The sequence below is a fragment of the Bubalus bubalis genome, chromosome 9 (assembly GCF_019923935.1).
Source record: "Bubalus bubalis isolate 160015118507 breed Murrah chromosome 9, NDDB_SH_1, whole genome shotgun sequence".
Classification (NCBI taxonomy): Eukaryota; Metazoa; Chordata; class Mammalia; order Artiodactyla; family Bovidae; genus Bubalus; species Bubalus bubalis.
In genome coordinates, this window is record NC_059165.1 from 81837800 (window position 1) to 81856412 (window position 18613).

The 18613-nt window shown below is 40.7% G+C and overlaps 1 long non-coding RNA gene and 1 other non-coding gene across 3 annotated transcripts in view; one reads left to right on the forward strand and one right to left on the reverse strand.

Annotated features, from left to right (window-relative positions):
* The window catches only part of LOC123466169, a 32847-nt gene extending 24802 nt beyond the window's left edge, over positions 1 to 8045 (forward strand). For both annotated transcript variants that reach the window (XR_006641418.1, XR_006641419.1), the window contains exon 2: positions 7930 to 8045. This is a non-coding gene — a long non-coding RNA (uncharacterized LOC123466169). The remainder of the gene's footprint in view (positions 1 to 7929) is intronic.
* A 10158-nt stretch (positions 8046 to 18203) lies between these two features.
* TRNAC-ACA lies at positions 18204 to 18276 on the reverse strand. The gene has a single exon. It is a non-coding gene; the product is annotated as a tRNA-Cys (tRNA).
* Between the last annotated feature and the right edge of the window lie 337 nt (positions 18277 to 18613).

The window sequence follows — 18613 nt, forward strand, 5'->3', positions numbered from 1 at the left end:
GCTATTGGGTCTTGGGCAAGTCATTTCATACATTGGGGCCCCATTTTTCTCATCATTTAAATGAGCATTAAGCTGGATACCCTCTCAGCTCTTTCAGCTTTCACATTATTTGATTCTAGTGCCAAAGCATAATTTCATGATATACTCTACGTATTTTTTCCCTGTAAAACACATTGACGTCATGCTAAACTAGACGGACTCATGTTCCCTCCTGTAAACAAATGTGGCTATTACCAAGATTTGCTAGCAAACAGAAAAGGGGCATGGCATGTCTCAAGTTCTTTTTCCTGTAATGCTCTGAGCACATTTTTGATGTGTTGAAAAACTGCAGAGTATTTCTGTATGCTGCTCTTTATATGACTTGTTAGATCATACCAAAAATATTTCACAGAGCTTCTTTCATACTTTTTCTGGACTCACATCCAAAATTGAGCAAAAATATTAGATTTTTTAAAAATATACCTGTGTTACAGAAAGAAGCAAATGCACAAACTCAATGTTAATCTTTCTGTTCTACAAACCAAAGCATATTGATAAGCCCCTGCCAAATAGCTGAGATGTATTATAAATGAATATAACTTTTGTTGGACAGCACGCTTACTGAGCTGTAGAATGCAGCCTGGAGGCATTTGTAACCAGATAGAGACACCATAGGACATATAGTGTCCTCTGTGAGAAAAACATGATGGAAATTGTGAAATGTTTTAGAAAGCAGGAATTCCAAACTATCATCATCCTAGCAGATCTGATTACTCCCATGTGTTCTGATTTCACAGCAAGTGCCAATCCAGTTGACATTTAGGAAGGAAGTTTCCCAAACAAACCATTTGTGGCATCCTTGGAAATACTTCTAGATAGTCATGCATAATGAGAAAGCTTGGTATCATCCTAAATTGAAATCTGACCTTTTTTGATTAAAGGAAATCTTGAGTTAAGGACATAAGCTCGGACCTTAACATCCACTGCTAGTCAACACCCAGGCTGGAAACTACTTGACCTTTACAAGAAGTCCTGACACAGGGCAGCTTAACCTCATGCTCAGTGGGCTTCAGTAGTTCTGATCCTTTTTCTTCTTCCTGGGTATCTCATAGGCTCATCTGAACCTGATGCTCCCATGCTCTTTGCAAGTGACTTCACTTTACGATCAGCTCAAAAGGCCAAGAAACACAAGAATAAGCCAAGTCTTCCATGCCCTAATCTTGTCTCCCCACAAAAACCACTATACCTTGTCCTGGGGTGGGAGAAGGAAGGAGGCATAGGTATATTTCTTCACTAGAATTTTTTGTTGGCTTCACCTCATCAGTGGAGAGGTTGGCCTCTGCACAACCTTCTTGAATGTCCACCACAGTCCTTTACATCATATTCACCTGTCTTTCCCCAACTACTGTCCTTCCACTGCCAACTCAGGCAGTATCCCTTTTCTTCTTTACTTAGTTATATCAACCTGGTACCTAGAAGGACCCAGGGAAAACTAAGCTTTCCATCTTTCTATGAGCAAAGTAAGCCAAACCTGTGAAAGAACAGGAAGAACTCAGATAGGAGAAGGAGAGAAAGGAGACACACAGCGTCTTGCCCCAATGAACTGACTGATCTGACTTCCCTAGCTGCATCATGGTCCTTATTTTAAATACCCTAATTTTCTCTGATTCACTTTGCATCCAGAACTGAGTTGTTCTTTCTGCTCAAGGAGTAGATAGACATTCTAACTGAAGCACAATATTCTTGTATTTCCCTCTCAGTCTTTAAGAAAGATCATATAGGCAGAAGTAATACCCTTAAAAAATTGTATTTTCCCAGGACTTCTGTGGTGATCCAGTGGCTAAGGCTCTGTGCTTCCTGTGCAGAGGGCTCAGTTTCAATCCCTGGTCAGGGAACTAGGTCCCACATGCCGCAACTAAGAACTCCCATGCCACAGCTAAAAAGATCACGCAAGCTGCAACAAAGACTGAAGATCCCAAGTGCTGCAACTAAGACTCAGTATAGTCAAAATATATATATATATATGTATTTATATATAAAATTGTTATATATAAAATTATATATTTAAATATATAAAAATATATTATATATTTAAAAATTATAAAATTTATATATTTATATATATAAAGGAAAGGGCTTCCTTGACCCTCCAGGACAATTGCTCAGAGATCAGGAGAAAAGAGAAGCCTAGATACAGCATATGACTGAAACAAGACATCCTCTGGATCCATCCATCAGCACCATGACCAAGCCAGGAGGAATTTGAAGGGACAATGAGATGACTTCTGTACACAGAGGACAGCAACTTCATAACAGCTTTGGGTAATGAACAGTACATTTCTTCAGGAGACAGGCCCCCTGATTTTCAGTGGGTACCTAGTCAACCCCCAATTTTAAGCACTGGACCACAAGGCCAGGTCCAGAGAAGCTGGAGCATCTGGATTTCAGCAGGATCACAATGGGTAGCAACGTCACCAAGAGCCCCAGACAAGGCCTCATCAGAAGACTGAGCCCAATCTCACAATTTCTTTCCTCTGTTTGAGACCTTGGTGGTCAGAATTGACCCTCCGGTCTGAGCAATATTACTGTTCTTGGGAGTGGTCATGTGAAACAAGTAGAAGGAAAAATGGCATCCCTTCAGTTGCAATAGGAACTAAGAATCATTGAAGTTGAATGTGTACATTTTATATCCAAAACTGATTTCACATTTGTAGATACTTGGAGTGCCCAATATCCATTCATTTTCTAAGAGCACTCTGTTTCCTTTTGAGAAATAACTTCTTTCCTATTGGACAACGTCTATTGGGATAATAATTTAGGATCATGGCCTTCCCTACACAAGGAACTAGCTCAAGATGCATACTGAATCAACTAGATGCCCCTACCCTGATATTTAAATCTGAGCACAGGTCAAAGGATCTGGAAGTAACTAGAATCCACTCTGTCCTCATGGAGAGTTCCTACTGGGGCCTCTAGCATATTTGGCTTCTGTACTTCTGGAGCTGTCTTTTTCTTACTTTATCCTCAGCATGATGTCCTAGGATCCTGGCAATTCTGTGAACCTCTGACAGACTTCTAGCAAATTCCTTCTAGCTTTAGTTAGCCAAGATTCATGTCTGTAGCTTGTCATTTAAGGCAAGAAACTAATATACAACAACATTCATACAATGGGCTAAAGTTTACATGACTTTTGTTCATCTAGTACTCCATTTCACTCCCATAGAACTTTGACATTAATAGAGCAGATACTATATCCACTCACTGATTCATGAAAAAAACCTAGGCACAAAGGGTTTAGATAACTGGCCCATGCTCTCCCAACCAGAAAATGCCCCCCAAGACTTCTGGCATGACACCCAGCACCCTGTACTGCATTGCAGTGAGGTGTGAGCTTCTCATCTGTTCTCCATAAAGCAGCAAAAGGAAGACAAGTTAATTAGAAACACACACGCTCTTTTACCAGCATTCATGTGACTAATATCACGGGCCTCTTTTTAAATTTCCCTTTTGTGCACAGGGATCAAGATGTAAAAACATTCTTTAATATGCTACAGCAACGTTAATGGATCCAGACTGTAACAGAGTGACATATTTACATTCAGAAAGATTGGAAGTAATGGCAAATTGGCTCTGATGTCACCTATAATTGTTGCCTTTTAGAGGAGACATACCTAAGTCTATCATCTCTATGTAGAGGGAAATGGCTTCCTGGAAACAAAAATAAATATCCCTCTTTTCCAAAAGGGAGTTGACACTAATCAAGAAGCATCTGAAAATAGGTCACGCAGGGGCAATAATTATTCCTTGACTAACAGCAGGCAATTCCAGGTTTTCTTTACATATAGAAGGACTAAATTTAAAGTGTCAGTGAAACTTAGCAGTACAAGTGTTGTCTGAAGTCAGTGATATTCTTTTGGAATTTAAAATCACTAAATAATTTGCCTGAAGTCACATCTCAAGTCCTTGGTAATGTTTGGTGCAAAAGGCAAATAATTCAAATTAGAATCAGAGCAGTGAAAACCCACCCAAAGCGAAGACCTGAGGACACAGCCCCCAACACCCCCACCCCCATCACCCAACACTAATTGTAAACTTAGTGAGTTGAGACTCAGATCCACTTTAGGCTCTTCTCTTGGAACAAGCCTTTCTCAGAGAAGAGTAAGAAAAAACTTAGTTCCTGATATCACCTGTTTTTACAATCCTACAATACTTCTCAGTTTAGGTGAGAGGACCCTTCATGGAGATGCTTGAAATAAAAGCACTTAAAAAATTAACATGATAGGAACAAGTTCATAAAGTGTTGAATTCATGCAGGCATTAAGGTTTTTATTTATATAAAAAATTTCTGCTTGCCAACAGCTGCTCCCTGTCAACATCTATTCTAGATCATTTTACTATAAAAGATAACATCATCATCTAGATAAAATACTTTTTATAAACAATAGACATTTCATGATCTTAGGTGGAAAACCAGGCGACAAATTTTTTCTTCATAGTCCTCTAGTGTGAAAATTAGATGTTCTTTCACACCAGGGGAAATGTGAAAAAAAAATTCCCCTTAATAATTAGAGCACGTGATCCCATGGGTACACACTTTGTTCTATTGGTTTGATGGGATATGTGTCTCAATTCCCACAAAATTGATTTACTAAACCAAAACTAAAATCTCAATGCCTCTAAAATACAAGTAAAAGTCTAAAATTGATCAGTAAGCAAAAAAAAAAAAAAAGGAAAGTAAAGCAGAAAAGAATTCCTATGAATGTCAAAAATCACATAATTATGTGATATGCCAGTAGGAATGTCCCCAAACATCTATGAAAAGAGATCCATGAAACTGTTCTTTTTATTCCCAGATGAAAAGCAGACCTGAAATAGTAAATAGTTCCGAGAGTGATGGTTGTATAGCATCAAGTTCAATGCTAGGGCTGCAGGTCAAATTTGATTACCCTTCTTATCTCTGCCTTCCTTTACCAGTTGTCTTCTTCTAGCTTAGTGATTTGTTAGTACTTTGTTTTTTTCAAATATATTGCTCCATCTTGCAGGACAAGCACAAAGTTAATCTTTCTATGGATAACAACTATTCTAGATGTGTAAATCAAGTATTGTCAAAAGCAAATAAAGCATTTTGGAAAATCAAGAGACTAATTCATAGGGTGTGAATGGGCGTGGGGTGGGGAATGGGAGGAATGTTGATTTTTTTCCTTCTTCTTGAGAGTTCCCTTCTAAAAGAAAAATGTTAGATTATTGCAAAGAATACATTCTTTGGCAGCATTCTCTCTTTCCTCCATTAAAAAGAAAGTTTTACACATAATAACTTACAGAGTACATAAATGTCCTTGGAGGATAAGTGAATCCTACTTTATTTGGGGTAGGAGGGAGGGAAAGTGTCCACGATTTGCTTGCTTTCTTTGACCTTTTCCATAACTCTCTCTTCTACCCATCAGACAGGCTCTATCAAAGATGCTGAAGTAGATCAAATTTCCTTTTTCCTTTCCGCAGGTTAATGACATTTGCTGTGAGGGTCAGGAGATTACCAGAGAACTGTGAACTGGAGGCAGGGAGCAGGAAAGCTGTATCCCAGGAATAATTTCCTCCACTTCTCTGACAAGAGAACTGTGAAAGTTCTCATTATTTGTCTATATAAACAACACTGCCCACCCACCTGGCATTTTCTCAGAGAGGCAGGCTTCTGATAGCCTTCTTTCTAGTTTCTATAGTGAACAAATTTAAGTCCTGTTTCAAGTCACCTTGGAGTGCAATACATTCTATTTATATCCAAATGTACATTGCTAAAAAGAAAAAAAAAAAAAAAGGTTTTCAGATCATTTTTTTCATCACTTCTCTAAATATTCTATTTCCCAGATTCATCACCCACCTACTTATTCATCAGTTTTTGCACCAAATAAATCCTGACAGTCTTCCAAATCCAAACACACCCTCAAAGGATGAAAAATCACTGATAACATTCTTTGGAATGTTCAAAAACTAAGGGAAATGTCTAATAAAGCCACCCTAAAAATAAGGCCATGACACTAGAGCCAGCTCTTGCCAGAATGGTATTGATTATGCAAGGACATTTCAAAGCTAATCAAGACACCCTTTCCCCTCAACACACACACACACACACACACACACACACACACACACACACACACACACACACAAATCAAGACCTTTCAAACAAGACAAATCAATAGTGTCCCAAGGTAGAAACAAGAAGGAAAAGAAAAAATATTCTTCAAGTCAGTTCTTTGGAGAGAGATTATCCAAGTCTCCCTTTCACTTCCCATTCCACAGTGACTTCAACTCTTAGTCTCACTAAATTATTATGAAGTGTATGCTTTCTGTTTCTATTGCATTCCTGGATCGTTATGTGCACCAACCATCCCAATGACAGGAGCTCTCCCCCATAGCCCTTTCTAATTTTCTCTCTGTGTATGGTGTTATTTTAGGAAACAAAGTATGAGAAATTTTCATGCTTCTTAAAAAATAAGCATGTTTCATGCCATCTTTCTTATGGATTCTGCAATGGATGAATTGGTTCCAAATGGTTGGGTTTTCACTCCCATTAACTAACACTAAGGCAATGCTCTGCGGATTCATTCAGCATTCAGAATCACACAGGTCCAGAGGGAAAATAAAGGGCAGGATATATGAACCTTGACTCTTGAATGAGCTGAGGTGCCTGGAGTCACCGACATTCCAGAAAGTAGAGTTGAAGAATGGTATTCCTTAGGTAATTATGATCTCAGCCGGTTCTAATGGAGCGATAATAGTTTGGCAGATCCTATGGGTGGTGTGCATTTCAGAGTCCTTACAAATTCCAGGGAAAGAAAGTTATTCTTTTACCTCAGGAAAAAAAGAATAATTGACCTATTGGGAATAGGAGAAAATTGACTACAGTTCCTTCGGCACTAGGGTCCCTTGTCATTTAGAAAACAATGATTGGATTACAGGGTGGATTAGCATAATTTAGTGGCAAAAACACTTGCAACCATTTATCTTCTGGACAAATGGCTACTGAACCATATTTCTTCAATTCCTTCCCTTCTACCTATCTCAATTTGGTAGAGGAAAAATAAAAAGAGATGGGAAACCAAAAGGGCATAATGTAACTCTAAATACAAAACCACATGTCATGGCCAATGTCCCACTGTGAGTGAGGATACCAAGTCCTGGATAGTATTACCAGAAACACAAAGTGGAAAGGAAAGTACTCACTGGACCTGCAGATTTCATGTAGCTAACAAGGTCATCTTGAATAATTATGAATTTCTACTTTGAACTAATTTAATAAATGATTTATCTTAGGGTTTTAATGGATCCTTTATAAACACACACACACTAATACATACACACTTCTTTTTTTTAAGTCAAATACTACAGAAATGATTTTAAATTTTTAAAAATTGTCCTCATCTCCATTCTGGGCTTCCCAGATGGCATTAGTGGTAAAAAGCCCACCTGCCAAAGCAGGAGACATAGAGATGTGGGTTCAATCCCTGGGTCAGGAAGATCCCTGGAGAAGGGCATGGCAATCCAATCCAGTGTTTTTGTCTGGAGAATCCCATGGACAGAGGAGCCTGGTGGGCTATAGTCTGTGGGGTTGCAAAGAGCTGGACACACAACTGAAGCGACTCAGCATGCATGCATCTCCATTCTGGGTGTCCATTCCAGGGACTGCTTCCCAGAGACAGTCACCTTAATCTTGTCATTTTTAGTTATTTAACTCTAAATAACTGGACTTAAATAACATTAGTTTAGTTATTAACTCAAAATAATATGTTACACTGAAATTATTAATTTTGGGGGGGCATTCTTCAGCTTGAAGTTGAGGATTTAGTTAAGCAAACACTGAAAACCAACCAGAGTGTGGATTAAAATGACATGTAAAATGATATTCACTGCAGAGCTAAGCAGGATGCCAAGACTGTAGTTCTCTCTTCACAGGTCCAAAGTCACACACAACCTTTGTGCCATTCAGAGGAGGAGGAACATGTGAACTAAGCATTCAGTTAAACAAATGAACTCTTCTTAAAAATCATTAAATCTAAGAAATCATTTCACACTGGAGTTTGCTCCTTATTTATACCGTTACTTGTAACATTTTTGTTGCATTCATTTTGCTTTATTCTTTCCTGCGTTTTACACTTGCCTTTTTTTAAAGGGAAAATAGAAAAAACTTATACACTTTTTTATCCATGAAACATGACCTTCTCTGTGAAGTCTCTCCTGGCTCCCCAGTGTGAGGTCAGTAATTCATACCTTCAAGCTCCTATAACACAAAATTTGTCTGTAGTTCTACTTTAGTAAAAGACTAGTTGGAAACAGAGTGTCTATTCTGTTGCATTATAATTATACATTGAAGTCTATGTCTACTGGAGAAGACTCTTAAGAATCTTCTTGGACTGCAAGGAGATCCAACCAGTCAATCCTAAAGGAAATCAGTCCTGAATATTCATTGGAAGGACTGATGCGGAAGCTGAAACTCCAATACTTTGGCCACCTGATGCGAAGAGCTGACTCACTGGAAAAGACCCTGACGCTGGGAAAGATTGAAGGGAGGAGGAGAAGGGGACGAAAGGGGATGAGATGGTTGGATGGCATCACCGACACGATGGACATGAGTTTGAGTAGGCTCTGGGAATTGGTGGTGGGCAGGGAGACCTGGCATGCTGCAGTCCATGGTGTCGCAAAGAGTCAGACACAACTGAGCGACTGAACTGAACTGACTACTGGAACAGACTACGAATTCTTTAAAAGGAACAAGTCATACTATTTTTTTGTCCTTTACCTCTTGCACACAGCCCAGCACTTAGTATTTTGTTGTTGTTGTTGTATGAATACATGAATATAGTCTATAAACCTGTGGCTCTCAAGGGACTGATGCTCACTCATCTAACCCTCTCATCTCCCTCATTTCTAGACTTGTTTTAGAGCATCTAAAATTAGAGAATATTCTAAGTTTTAGTTGTTTTCTTAAGAATTCCAGGAGAATATAGCCATGTTATCCTCTGACCTTGAAAATTAAACAAGAACCACCACAAAGATGTTGGCATTCTCCTCCTTTACATCCTCCATTTATAAATAACTCTTCAAAATATTTTTTAGGAAGTTGAAACAGAAAGCATCAGAAAGGCTTGAATTCATCTTACTGCCTTTTAATCCCATTTATAAAGACAGAATTAAACGCAATGATATAAAATATATACATTTAAAGATATGGTATGTGAAAATATGAAGACATAGACCAACTCCGATGCTAGAGAAAAGGGATTAATTGCCTCTTTGCCAAGATGATCAGATTTCAAAGTAACCTATGATTAGAAGTTTCTGAGGGGCTTTCCTAAATCTGTCTCATTTTATGTTACCACAGTAATTTCCTGTTATGGTAGAGCATTTAGGGATAATATTCACAAAAAAAGTTTTTATATAGACTTTGCAAATGTCCTCTCATTTATTGAAAGTTTTTAGTTTTAGTTCTAGGCTGCATGTCAGTTAGGGGGTTAGATCATTTTTTGAGCTACTGTCAATCATCACAGCCAAAGTTTGTTTGCCAACACCAAAGTCATCTTAACTTCAGCCACCCAAATCTTAAAAAAAGAATTTGACAGTGCGGTGTGTCATGACACCCTGTGACAGACTTCACCACACTCTCCTCTGTGGCTCCTGCTCTCCTCCCCAGACCATAGTTACCTGAGTACATTATATGCTTGGCTGGTAACACATATCTCTTTTTGAACTTATCATCCCCTCGAAGACAAGGCTGTATGTTTATAATCTGAGTATCACCATATAATATGCATCAAATACATGTTTGCAGAGTAAATGAGGAAATCTTTCATATGGAAATCTTCTTTTAAAACAGTTACCCAGTAAGTCGTTACACAGACACTCCAAAACTGCTTTGGGCCCTAATTTTGCCTCTAATTAAACAATTAATTTTATTAAGAAACACATTTTCTAACAATCAAAGCATGAGATTTCATGTAGCTGGGGAGATTGTAGGACTGTAGAGCACATTATTGCCTAATGCCAGCATTCAGACATGTCTGGAATTGTTTGATGAATGGGTAAAACAGAGCTGATGAATGTTTATTTGTATGGACCTGAGGTTACTCTGAGGGTGAAAAAATGATCTCAGAAGAAAAATAAACTAGACATTTAACTTTGCTTCTTGGAAATATGTTTCCTTCAAAAAAAAAAAAAGAGCGAGAGATTATAGGTAAACACTCACAGGCATGGGGGGACTTTTTCTAAACTTTTCAAAGAAGTAGGATGTAGGAGATGCTACTTTCAGAGTCAGTAACAGAGACATTACTTTACCGACAAAGGTTCTTCTAATCAAGGCTATGGTTTTTCCAGTAGTCATGTATGGATGTGAGAGTTGGACTATAAAGAAAGCTGAGCACCAAAGAATTGATGCTTTTAAACTGTGGTGTTGGAGAAGACTCTTGAGAGTCCCTTGGACTGCAAGGAAATCAAAAGTTAGTCCTGAATATTCATTGGAAGGACTGATGTTGAAGCTAAAACTCCAATACTTTGGCCCCCTGATGCGAAGAGCTGACTCACTGGAAAAGACCCTGATGTTGGGAAAGATTGAAGGCAGGAGGAAAAGGGGATGACAGAGGATGAGATGGTTGGATGGCATCACTCGATGGACATGAGTTTGAGCAAGCTCTGGGAGTTGGTGATGGACAGGGAAGCCTGGTGTGCTGCAGTCCCTGGGGTCACAAAGCGTCAGACACAACTGAGTAATTGAACTGAACTGAACAAAATGAAACAATGAGGAAGAGTGAGCCATTCCTCTTCAGACCATCACACAGTCCTGCCTCCATAGTCAGGGGGTCCTCCCATGTACAAAAGTCCCTCCAGGTCCCCTGTTGTTTGTTTGGGGGGGTGGGGGTGGGGGGAAAGCCTTTGGTCTCCTTTGCCTTCTCTGAGTTTCAAAGAGCAAGCTCAGGCAGTTAAGGATTAAGAGTCACAGAACTCCTGTGCTGTGTGCTTAGTCGCTCAGTCATGTCTGACTCTCTGTGACCCTGTGGACTGTAGCCCACCAGGCTTCTCTGTCCATGAGATTTCTCCAGGCGAGAATACTGGAGTGGGTTGCCATGCCCTCCTCCAGGGCACCGTCCATCTAAGCCACCAACGAAGCCCCACAGGACTCCTAGTTCCTCCTGAAGGGATATACATAAATATTTAATACAAATTCTTGAGTTGTTCCACAAAAATTAAGATTCTTCACTCAGGTGAAGAATGGTGACTATATGTTGACCTCAAGCACACAGACCCCAGACTGACTGGAACCAAATATTTGAGATTCCAGAGACATTACCCTGTACCTTGCCACCAACCAATCAGAAAAAGTCTACAAGCAGATGACACATCCTATGACCCTCTCTCCTGACAGTATCTTTAAAAATCCTTGCCTGAGGGACTTCCCCAGCCATCCAGTAGACTACAGACTTCCACTGCACAGGGCAACAGTTTGACCCCTGGTAGGGGAAAATAAGATCCCACATACTGCGCCTTGTGGCCAAAAATTAAATATTTTTTTTTTTAAAGTCACTGGGGACTTTGGGTCTTTTGAGCATGAATTGCCCATACTCCTTGCTTGGCCCTTATAATAAAACTTTCTTCGCTCCAAACTCTGATATTTCATTTGTTTGGCCTCACTGTGCATAGGAACATGAACTTGGATTCAACAACAAGGGCACCCAAGTGTGATGGGAGGGAGCCATATGCCTGAGGAGCAGGGGACACTATGGTGCCTGGAGTTGGAGAGTAGCGTGCATGCTCAGTTGCTAAATTGTGTTGGACTCATTGCGACCCCATGGACTGTAGACTGCCAGACACCTCTGTCCATGGATTTTCCAGGCAAGAATACTGGAGTGTGCTGCCATGTCTTCCTCCAAGGGATCTTCCCAACCCAGGGATTGAACCTGCATACCTGCATCTCCTGACTGGCAGGTGGATTCTTTACCACTGAGCCACCTGGAAGCCCCTGGAGAGTAGCATGAAATGATGCTGTGACCACAAGAGGTTATGACGCCCAGTAGAGCTTTGGCATTGTCAGTTAAGAAAGCATGTCTGTGACCATGTGTGAAATGGACCCTAAGGACTCCCAGATAGGCTTAGAGAGAGCTCATTTTTAAGAGGTGAAAGATGTAAGTAGAGTCAGAAGTCAGTGAAATTTCTATTATCTATTCAATCACTGTTTATTGACTACTGATTATGTTCTAACCATTGTGCTGGCCTTGGGTTATTGCTGCTAAAGTGACTTCGTCTGCACCCCCCAGGTGGGATGGCCTGGGAAAATCCTGGTTGCCATAAAATTAAAGTAGCTGCTCACAACAGCAAAATGTAAATGTAAAACTGAAGTGGGGAAAATATGACCAGTATATATGAAGGAATGCAGATTTCAATAACAGAATATCAAGTTTTCTCTCATCTGGGTGGCAAACATTTTCAACATCAATAACATCAAGTGTTGACATGATGAAAGAGGTTCATACAACATAGGTTTGAAATGGAAATGAGTGCAATTTTTGAAGGCAACTTGGCAATATGTATCACTGTAGAAATTAACACTTTCTTTCACTGAGAAATAAATGCATGCATGTTCAAGAAAACACCAACACAAGGCTTGGCTTTGTGATAAATACAGTGAAAAAACAGTAACAATCAAAATGTTGAGCAATGTGGAATGGCTAAATCAAATATGATTCATCCATAAAACAAAGAACTATACAACAATTTCAAAGAACAAAGTAATCTAGAATGCATCAATATAGAAAAGCTTCTTGATACATTGTTGCTTGTACAGAATACAAATTCTACATGAGGACATTATTTATGTGAGAGAAAAATAGAGCAAAGAGGTTAGAAGTATCCACCTGGATATTAATCTTGGCTCTGCTGAAACAGAAAAAGACCCTGTGGGGCAGCCCAGAATATGCTTGTTTGGCTCAGTGATTGTTTTTGAGGTGATTATTTTGAGAAACAGAAGCATCTCTGAAATTACCCTTTTGTAAGAGACATTTACATTTACAAAGGAAATTTCCATTTTTTTCATTCTTTAAATTGAAGTATAGTTGATTTACAGTGTTATGTTAGTTTCTATACAGCAAAGTGATTTAAATATATATATGTATTCTTTTCATATTCGTTTCCATTATGGTTTATCACAGGATACTGAATATTATTCCCTGTGCTGCACAATAGGGCCATATTGTTTAGGTATTTTATATACAGTAATGTGCATGAAATCTCCATTTTTTAAGGAAGATGACGACTCTAAGTCACAGGAGAGTCTTCTCATTGGAGAATGACACCAACTGAAATCTGCATAACAACTTTATCCGTATTTATCCTTGCTTTCCCTGGTAACCTCCCATAACTGTACCCACAAACCACATACACGCACACACCCCATACACCTTTGTCATTAAGGACAGTATTCAAGCTAATGCCTTAGGCCACGTAAGATAGTTACTCATTTTTCCCTGAGTGTCTCCTGTGTATGCATGATATTCATATTTTAAAAAAGTTCTTTTTGCTTTTCTCTCAATAATCCTTTTTAATATTTACTTACTTGGCTGCGTGAGGTTTTGGTTGCCGCGTGTGGGACCTTCCGTTGTGGCACAGACTCTCGAGCTGTGGCTCACTGGCTCAGCACTGGCAGCTCAAGGGCTTAGTTGCAGCATAGCATGTGGGATCTTGGTTCCCCAACCAGGGATCACTCGCTCATCCCCTGCATTGCAAGGCGGATTCTTAACCCCTGGACCACCAGGGAAGTCCCTAGTCTGTCTTTTTATCACAGGAGGTCACAGCCAAGAATTCAGAAGAGTAGAAGGAAAATTATTTTTCCTTCCCTAGAAATATAATGGAGAAGGCAATGGCACCCCACTCCAGCACTCTTGCCTGGAAAATCCCATGGACGGAGGAGCCTGGTGGGCTGCAGTCCATGGGGTCGCTAAGAGTCAGACACGACTGAGTGACTTCACTTTCACTTTTCACTTTCATGCATTGGAGAAGGAGATGGCAACCCACTCCAGTGTTCTTGCCTGGAGAATCCCAGGGACGGGGGAGCCTGGTGGGCTGCCGTCTACGGGGTCGCACAGAGTTGGACACAACTGAAGCAACTTAGCAGCAGCAGCAGAAATATAATAGACTCTATGACCAAAACTCTTTAGTGTCATTACCTGGACTCAATAAACCACTGAATAGTGTTATTTCTAGAGTAATAGAATTCATGATTTCTAAACAAAAAATTATTAAGAATATGTCCCAGGAATACCTCAATAATCATCTAAAAACTGCCATAAATTATTCAAAAGGAAGAGTACCTTTATTCATACACACACATACATACATATATATAGCATTTAGATTTTATATGATTTCCTACCACTTTATGCTCCCATTCTAATGGTTGTTTGTTTTCTTTTGCTTAATTTCCCTTTCCTTTTCATGGAATGTTGTGAGCTTTGTAAAGCTCTGTGTAAATATTAAGCATGAACTGCAAGCTTATAAACTTAGGTTCTGTTGAAAGAATGATAGTAACTCCATGCTGTCAACTCAAGACCTGACAACAAAATGGCTCCATGAAATAAGCCGAGGCCTCTGTAAAGAAAAGCAGCTTTCAGTGCCAAGGAGTTAGCATCAACTGCCATCTCGGTCTCCGTGAGTCTCAGACAAGCTGCTTAACAAGATCAGATAAATGGAATTTGAAAAACCAAACTTAGGAAAATGTTCTGTTGAAAGAGCTGGAAGCAGGGTGAGTGATGGAGCCCTCTAACTCAATCCCTATCAGAGACAAGCAGAGATAAAGAAGTAGACTTGAGCCCCGTCCCCTCACACTTCAGCCCCATTCTGCCCATGTCTTGCCTGCTGGCTGCCTCAGCCCTCCTTAATTGACCTCTCACCCTCTTCGCCACTGTCAGGGAACTAAAACAATCCTACCAACAAAAGACTTTTCCCTTAGCAACGTAGAAGGGAGAGAATACAATGTGTTATGAATTTGCCCACAGAAAATGGTGGACAAAGTCTAGGCAGACTTTCATACAAGTTTATTCAGAAAAATGAATGAGAGAAAAATTAAAAAAAAATTTTTTTTACTTGATATTACCTTCTGTATGACTATGTGAAAGTCAAAGAGTTAGTCAGTCGTGTCTGACTCTTTGCAATTCCCTGGACTGTCGTCTGCCAGGCTCCTCTGTCCATGGGATTCTCCAGGCAAGAATACTGGAGTGGGTTGCCCTTTCCTACTGTGGGTTACCATTTCCTACTCCAGGGGATCTTCCCCACCCAGGGATTGAACCTGGGTCTCCTGCATTGCAAGCAGAACTTTTACTGCTGAGCCAGAGAAACCAATTTGACTATGAAGAGCTTCTAAATTAATCTCAGAGGCATGTATTTATAGTTCTAAGCAGTGTTAGAAGAACCAAGACCTTGCACGCATTGTAAAATCAAAAGCCTGAGTTTCTATAAACACAGGGTCTATATGTATTGGAGAAGACACCCTAAGGAGGAGAGGGTGGGAGAGGAGGCTGCCTCCCTCCTCCTGATGAAACTCAGAGAGCTTGATCATCCCGCCTTGAGATTTGAAAGCTTACCTTACAACACAAAGGGGAAAATCCTGATTCATGTGTCAAAACCTTAGATGATTCACTATCTGGGGCCTCTCTTGTCAAATGCAATTTTTAAGGCTTTGTCTGTAATATCAAACAAAATCTTGCCTTTGGGGCTGATAAGATGAGAACTGTCTTCATTCTTTTTCTGGATTTGACTGAAGTGGGCGAAGAAATGAAGTTTCTATCAGGCTGCCTTGGGGGGTGGAGTGTGGTGGGGGGAGCTGTTCACCAGCTTTCAAGGTCAAACCCTGGGCTCCAGAGGGGCTCACAAAAGCCCTCTCTGCTTGACTCATTCTGGAGATTGGAGAGGAGGAGCAGACAGGTTGGGGCTCTGGAGCTGTGAGCACTTAGGGGATATTTCCACTCCCCACTTGTCTGCCCCCACCACCAAGGCCACCTCTACCCCTGTCCTAGCTTCCATCTCCCACCCCTCTTAGGGCAACGCAGAGGGATGGGCTTTAAGTGGAACAATCTTAAGAACAATCCCCAATAAAGCAGCTGATTCTCAGAGAAACTGCTAGTATCGCAGGCAACTTAACCCAGGTATTTGGAGTCACTTTTTTCAAATCCCCATTTAGGAGGTAACAAAGGCTTCCCTGGTGGCTCAGACAGTAAAGCATCTGCCTGCAGTGCAGGAGACCCGGGTTCGATCCCTGAGTTGGGAAGATCCCCTGGAGAAGGCAATGGCAACCCACTCCAGTACTCTTGCCTGGAAAATTCCATGGACTGAGGAGCCTGGTAGGCTACAGTCCACAGGGTCGCAAAGAGTCGGACACAACTGAGCAACTTCACTACTTAAAGCTTTGCTACCGAGCTCCAAGGCTGCCAGAAAAAGCAACTCCCAGATATTTAAGGTTTATAATGAGACTTCAAAGCCACAGCCCCGGGCTTGGTCCACCACATCCTTGGCACCGATAAATGAACTATCCCTTTGCCCTGTTCTGTTGACAGCCGCATTTTTCCGATCTGACTTTCCCCATTCCGGACAGCATTATCCTTTCAGATTCAGGGAAGGCCCCTGACGACTGGACTTGTGACAAGCAGATTACAAAGCTGGTTTATCCAGGCATTGTATTTCCGAGGCTCTTTCTGCAGCCAAAGTGGTGGCAGCAGCAGGGAGCAATAATTGCTCATTTGCGGCGCTGACCTTTTCAACTGGACGGCACCTCAGCTCTAGTGCCACCGTGATGTCTCTCTTCTTTAATTACCGGGTGCTGGCAGGGGAAGGAGTGCCCGGTGGCACCGAGTACAGCTGTGTCTAGTGCCAGGACCTGTCTCACTGTGCTTCTCAAAGCCGCAACTGAAGAGCATAGCTATCTGCTTTATTCACTGTTTTTATACTTGGATTTTTAACAGGAATTTAAGTCACTGGGATCAGAAGTGCATGAGGAAATAACGTCAAGACATTTATCTGGGGGTCATTCATTTTCAAACGAAAACTGGACAAATTGGCAACAGGTGGAAGAGATTCAGAGAAATCTATTTTGCTGTTTAATCAACAAACCTTGCAGTTTGGGTGGAGGGTCCTATGGGTGGCAGCCCAACTAACCTCATCTGTTCATTTGCTTACTGCCTCTTGGCTGTGCAAATTCATTACAATACTAATCTCGTGTAAGCAAGATCAACAAAAATTTCCAGGAAGATTCATGGATTGTTGGCACTTTTATAAGGACTGTGTGGGACCAGAATGAGCTTGAAAAAAGGAAAGAGAAAAATATGAGTGAAACATTAGCTGAACTGGTCAAAGTCCTGTGATACTGTCTGCAGGTTGGAATGAAGGGATGAAGAGAGGCAGCAGCTGTGTGATGCAGTGAAGGGGCAGCAAGGTGAGAACTGTCACGTAGACTTTATGCTCTGGTTCACGTATGCTGGTACATCTCTCTGCTACCAAGACCTAACATCCAAATACGTGCTGAGCGTGTGGCAGAGTGGAGATGAGAGGAGACGTGCCCCCAGGCCCATCAGCCAACCAAACTCAAATGGAAAATTGACCACTTATTAATGCAAAAAGGAAAGAGACCCAGGAAGGAAACAGAATTCTGAGCAAGGAACAAGGCAATTTTAGTAATGATCAGAGCCCTACAACAGGACAGTCACACCTGGGCTGCATTTCTCAATAATCGTAGATAGTAATTTTTTTTTCCATTATTTATTTCACCAACAACCTGATGTTTAAACATGAAGCATCCAGTGAACAGTCCCTGCCCGTCCCCCTCAGCCCCTGCATCTTTCCCATTAATCCTTTACCAATCTGTCTCATAAAATATTTTTTAAAAACACACATATATTCTAAAGGACAAATGTGTTAGTCATTGTAGGGTTTAAACTATGTATATTTTACATGTACAAAATACATATATGATTATATATGTATGTGTGTGTGTGTGTGTGTGTGTATGGTAAAAGTCTCAGAAACTTATTAAGATTGTTCAAGGGATTGCAGTCAACCCTCCACACACACACAGAAGTCGCTCAGTCGTGTCCGACTCTTTGTGACCCAATGGATTGTAGCCCACCAGGCTCCTCGGTCCATGGGATTTTCCAGGCATGAATACTGGAGTGGGTTGCCATTTCCTTCTCCAGGGGATCTTCCCTGACCCAGGGATCGAACCTGGGTCTCCCGCATTGTAGGCAGACGCTTTACCATCTGAGCCACCAGGGAAGTCCATCAAAAACACAGAAGAGTGGTAGTAAGTTTCAAAAGGATGTCAGTTGAGATCTTTTATAGATGAAATCTATGTCCTAGAAGTCAACTCGCCAATTATATGCACACTCATCTTAAAAAGCTACCAGAAGAAAAAGATGAAAATTTAAGGAGAAATTTAACTTTAAAAAGAATGACTGTATTGTGAGGATGACAAGCATAGTGTTAGTATGGTTGTGATTCTACCTACACAGCTGGTACCATCACCATTTGAAGGATGCTATCATGCTTGTGTGGCAGGGGAAGGAAGAATTAAGAAGACTTCTTCCCAGGTGAAGAGCACAGATCAGGAACC